Genomic DNA, 6,000 nt, shown 5'->3' on the forward strand with positions numbered 1-6,000 from the left:
CATTATTGAATTCATTAATTTCTCAGATTGTAAATGTACTTGGCATGATTCGCCTCATTGGGGGAAAACCTCATTTTTACACTAAACAATTTGATTCTTAGTAATGTATAGTTTATTTCATGGAATTAGATGTTTTTCTTTTTACATGTATTTCAAATGTATCATATATAATCAGGTTTCTGACAGAGAGGCTGGGGCAAAGCACCCGGTGTTAAGTTTCAGGCAAGGAAGGACCCAAAATGCCAGTAAAACACAAAAATTTATAAAAATACATAAAACCAGATAAAACACATCTACACAATAAAATAACAACAAAAATGCATAGTCAAAACAAATACATCAATCCATAACATTGTCAAAGGCCCGTGAATACAAATGCATTTTGAGAAGTGATCTAAAACCAGTCAGGTTTGGAGCAGTACAGAAAAACTCCTATCAGACAAATATGATTCAAACCATTTAAGAACACCACCATGAAGTCCTACAGAGTGCTGCAGATGGGACAACAAAATACGATGTTCTACTGTGTCAAAAGCAGCTGAAAGAGCTAAGAGAATCAGAATAGCAGTATTACCTTCATCCACAGTCAACACAAGATCCTTAAATACCGGCAACAGCGCTGATTCGGTACTATGGTGTCTTAAAACCAGACTGGAACTTCTCAAATATCCCATTATTCTCTAAAAAAGTCTGTAACTGTATAAAAACCGTTTCATCTAAAATCTTAGACAAAAATGGTAACTTAGAAACTGGCCTAAAATTTGATAAAACTGTAATATCAAGATTGGGTTTTTTAAGAATTGGTTGAACCACTGCATGTTTTAGTGCCGTTGGGACAATCCCAGAAGCCAAAGAGCCATTAATAAGATTGACAATGTCCAAACCAATACTATGAAACATCTCTTTAAACAGAGCTGCTGGCATAATGTCCAAAGGACAATGAGAGGGTTTCACAAGCTGAACTACTTTCATAAGAGCAATTAATGAAATAGGCTCAAACTGGTCAAAAACAGCTGAGCATATAGGAGCAACAGAAGGATCCAGAACAGAATCATCAGTCTGGGACCCGATCATAACAATTTTATCCACAAAGAAAATTGAAGAAACTCATTACAAGTAGTGGAGGACACATTTGTCCAAGCAGCAGTAGATGGATATAAGACTGCATTTATGGTGCTGAACACCCTGGGTCTATGACAATTGTTTACAATAAGCCTGGAAAAGTATTGATCTCTAGCAAGTTTGACAGCACTTTGATAATCTCTTAATTGCTTTTTTTAAATTATCCAGCAAAATCTGAAGATCTTTTTTTCCCACTTCCGCTCAGCCTGCCTACATACAAGTTTAAGTGAACAGGTGTTTTCATTTAGCCAAGGTTCAGACTTAATTCTGGCTCGTTTATTCCTAAAAGGAGCACATGAGTCAAAGATGTCAGTGCATGTAGAGCTAAACCGAGCTAATAGCTCATCTACAGTTTCATGACCAGCATCCAGTGACATAGGAGGCTGTAAGTCATTATAGGCAGCGGAAAACAATTCAGCTGTCTTAGGAGTAATCAAGTGACATCGCCGGGCAGGCATACTAGAAGTAATTATAGAATAAGAAATTGTAGCATCGAATAAAACAGGGAAATGATCAGAAATCCCCACATCACAAATATCAATCACGCAGACAGGGACACCAAGAGAAAGCACCAAATCAAGATTATGGCCTTGAGCATGAGTAGGCCCACTTACAAACTAGGTCAAATTAAAAGAATCAATAATGTTGATAAAATCCTTAACCATGGGGTCTGTTGGACAGGACACATAAATATTAAAATCCCCCAAAATTAAAATTTTGTCATATTTTGGCATGATTCCAGCAAAAAAGTCAAAGAAATCACAAATAAAATTATTAAATTTAGGGGGGCGATAAACTACCACACACAAAATAGGACAGCTCACCTTTATCACAAACAGCTGCATTTCAAAGCTGGAATAAGCATCCATTGTAATTTGCTGACAATCAAAACAATTTCTAAAAATTGTTGCCACACCACAACCTCTCCCTGTAATCCTCGGAGAGTTAAAGAACGTACAGTCCGGGGGAAGGAGTTCAGAGAAGGTTTCCACTTCACCGGGCCTCAGTTAATAGCATAAAATCCAGGCCACGAGCGGAAAAGAAGTCCTTTAGGATTAAAGTCTTGTTCACTAGCGATCTAGTGAATAAAACGTAAAGGACTCTGCCTTTTTGTTTAACTCGCTGGATATATCTTCATCAATCAGTTCCACATGGCGAGTCACTGTCCTGCGTGATATACAAGAGACCTGCTGGCTTTACCATGCATTCTTTCAAAAACTGGCCTTCGGAGAAAGGCTTGTTAGCCTTTGCTAATTTAATGCCAGCATAAAACTTGCCTTGGTACTTGACTCTTGAATCACAGTTTGTCGGTGAAAAATTTTTTGCCGAGTCTGTAAACTAGCCATCAGCCTCTGAGCAGTAGTTGTTGCCCACTCCTTATTAAACACTCGGCACTCACTGTAAACTTTTCTTTTCTTTGGTCTGCTCATTTTTACAGGAGGAGTCAAAGGGCAAAGCAAAAAAGTGAAGTAGAGGTCAATGTGTCTAAATGCGGGAATTGCAGGGAAAAGGCAAAACGAATGAGGTTTAATAACATAATTTAATAATATAATTTGGACAAGTTCGGCGGGCCGGATTAAAAAGTCTAATGGCCCATATATGGCTCGCGGGCCATAGTTTTCCAATGCTTGTGTAGTGTTTATTCAGTTTAATATAAATCAAGTGGAACAAAGGGGTAAACAGATGCTCAACCTGACAGGACATCACAAAACAGGTACAAAACTAATAGCTAAACAGAATGGTCAGGGAGCTACATGAAACAAACTCTAAATAACAACTAAAACAAACCCGAAGAACTAACCAGGAATCTTGCTGACAGGGAAAAACTCAAAAGAACAGTCCAAAAGCAACCAAGGCAACTGATACAGAAACTTATAAAGTGGACAGGCAGGGTGTGGTACACAGAGACGGATGATGGGGGCAATAAAGCATGGAGAACAGATGAGCCAGCAACCAGACTGAAGGAAGGGAGGAGGATATATAAACAGGAGACCAGGAGGTAAGGAGCAGCAGGTGGAAGCAATGAACAGAAATTTTGAAGCGGAGTAAAGCTGGGGCAGGTGAGGTAACACAAGACAGGAAATCTAACCAAAATAAAAGCACAAAACACAAAGCAAGTCCACAAACCATAACACCCAGTCTATCAGCACAGGCACCTCTCAGGGATGTGTGCTCTCGCCACTGCTCTTTTCCCTCTACACTAACAACTGCACCTCAGAGGACCCCTCTGTTAAACTCCTGAAGTTCACAGATAACACAAAGGGCTTCTGTGTTATCTGAGATGGTGATGAGTCGGCCTACAGACGGGAGGTTGAACTTCAGGAGAAGCCCTCCACCCTATCCCCCTTCAATATACTCCGCAGCACTGCATCAGCAGTAGAGTCCTTCAGGTTCCTGGGCTCCACTATTTCTCTGGACCTGAAGTGGATGTCCACCATCAGCACCATCACCAGTAAGGCACAGCAGAGGATGTACTTCCTGTGTCAGCTCAGAAAGTTCAACCTGATACAGTTCTACAGAGGAATCATCGAGTCTGTTCTCTGCTCATTCATCACTGTCTGGTTTGACTCAGCAACCAAACAGGACAAGAACAGACTCCAGTGGACAGTCAGGACTGCAGAAAGAATCATCGGTGCCTGCCTGCCCTCTATGCAGGACCTGTACACCTCATGGGTCAGAAAGAAGGCAGAGAGGATTTCTGCAGACCCCTCACACGCTGGTCACAAACAGGTCAAGGATAAGGATAATCACCTTTATTGGCCAAGTATGTTACACACAAGGAAATTGTTTCCGGTACAGAACTGAGGCAGCCATCTGCAGCTCCAACTCAACCGATGGCTCTAACCATCGGGGGCAACTTGGGGGTTCAGTGTCTTGCCCAAGGACACTTCGGCACGTGGACTGCAGGCACCGAGATTCAAACCTTCAACTGTCCAGTTGGGAGACGACTGCTCTCCCCACTGCACCACTGCTGCCTCCCCAGTGTGAACTCCTCCACTCCTCTACTCGCTATAAGTCACTGTACGCCAAAACACCCAGACATAAAGACAGCTTCTTTCCCCAGGCTATCACTCTGATGAACAACTAAACCATGGCTGTATAACAGAACAACAACCCTCAGTGCAATACCTTGTAAATATACTTTTGTATATGTCTATCTGCAAAAACTGCATTTAAACTGTGTGTGTATAATGCACATTCCTTTTCCTTGTTTGCACATTCATTTTCTCTTTTATGTTTTCCTCGCTTTTACTGGCACCTGGAAATAATGCAATAATATGGTCAGTATATAATTTTTCTACAGGGGTAAAACAGTGGCAAAGCTGTGAAGACATTACATTTCTGCAAGTTTGTGTTCTGCTTGTTCAACAGCTGTTTGATAAAATGGTCATACTGTCTCTGATACTGGAGGGGCACAGTCCCTTGAGAGCGACAAAGAGAAAAATACAGTAAAGCAAAATAGGATGGTCTGCATCAACTTTTGAAGTTATGCTGGGTGATGGTAAAGGGAAGCACGCACAGCACCAATAAATTAGGTTCTGACAGTGGAAACATATCTATAATGTGCAGCTGGAACACCAGCATCCTTGCTGACAAACTGCTGTGCTCTGAATGAGATGGAGCTGCCTTCTAATAGAGCTAGCTTGGTCAGATAACCAGTACGCACAACCACAGACATGTATACGTATATAGCATATGCCAATGCTCACAACTCCAAAAATGTCAGAGCAAATTCTAAATTGGTATTGTCTAGACAGACTGACCACATATTCTCAATCTAAGTGGTTACTTTGTCACCTGAAAAAATGTCAAAACTTAATAAAATGCCATAATACCAGTCCTACAGATGAAAATGATAACAATTTTGAGCCTGGCTCCAAATGTCAGTCAACAGGCTCTCGCCCAGCTGTCACTGCATAGAGTAGATCGGGGTACAGCGGGGTGGACTGAGTGACAGCACTCCATTGTCACTGAATGGGCAGCTGTCATTAACCCAGGGCCTTGTCTCCATATGTGTTCGGAGTGCTCAGCAGCACAGCTGTGCACTTTGGTCACAAGGAGGCTCACATACAGTCATCAGCCTTTGCAGCACTCACATTAGTGAATAATCTTGAAAAATATTCCTACATCCAAATTATGCCATGATTAGCACAAAAACTGAACCAATAGTTTCATGGCCTATATCCCCCCCCCCCAAAAAAAAATCATCCATATCTGTTTGTTACTTCTTGAGTTATGTTGTTAAGATTCAAGCACACAAACAAATCAACAAATGCTGACAAAAACATAACCCCCGCCCTTGGTGGAGGTAATAACAAAACTAACATAGATCTTTAGTATAACTTTGTGTGAAACCAAAAATGGCCACCAGAGAGATAATATTAACATAATCTTTACAGTAGTTCAACCTACAGAACACTTAGGTGTTTGCCTTTTGACTGTGCTTCCTCAAAAGGCAGCCTAATCCCTTCTATACTCACAGTGCCAACTTTCAAACACTGAAACATCAGTGCAGTATATTCCATTTTGAAGATATGTCGATTATAAGTTTAGCATATTTGTAAATAAGCTATTTGGGAAAATTCCAACTGACAGTGTAAGTATATGGAGCTTTGCGTGGTGACTATGTCTACCATGTGGCCTACTCAATGTTACATTAGGCCACAGTTTAAGGGCAGCCTATTCTTTTGTATTCCTGGAACCCACAGTCACAGGACATGTCATTAGAACATTATGAAAACCAACCCCCGTTTTTCCAGAGGTGAAATTAGTTTGAAGTTGGACATTCAGCTTAAAAGCCCTCCATGCAACCGAATGCTGAAAAGTGCTCACCGTAAGTAGGACAACAGGACCTCACCTATTAAAGAACCATCTGTA

The 6,000-nt window shown here is 41.0% G+C and overlaps 1 protein-coding gene across 3 annotated transcripts in view; it reads right to left on the reverse strand.

Moving 5' to 3' along the window:
* ccdc125 (coiled-coil domain containing 125) overlaps window positions 1–6,000 on the reverse strand; it is a 37,117-nt gene that overhangs the window by 30,309 nt on the left and 808 nt on the right. The window contains exon 1 of one of the 3 annotated variants that reach the window (XM_020599398.1): window positions 2,924–2,945. The exons of 1 other annotated variant lie outside the window; for it this stretch is intronic. The gene's annotated coding sequence lies outside the window, so the exon portion shown is untranslated. Of the gene's footprint in view, window positions 1–1,946; window positions 1,970–2,923; window positions 2,946–6,000 lie in introns of those variants that run through there. One more of the 3 variants, XM_020599397.1, reaches the window with a different exon arrangement.

The sequence above is a fragment of the Monopterus albus genome, unplaced genomic scaffold (genome assembly GCF_001952655.1).
Source record: "Monopterus albus unplaced genomic scaffold, M_albus_1.0 scaffold40.1, whole genome shotgun sequence".
Lineage (NCBI taxonomy): Eukaryota > Metazoa > Chordata > Actinopteri > Synbranchiformes > Synbranchidae > Monopterus > Monopterus albus.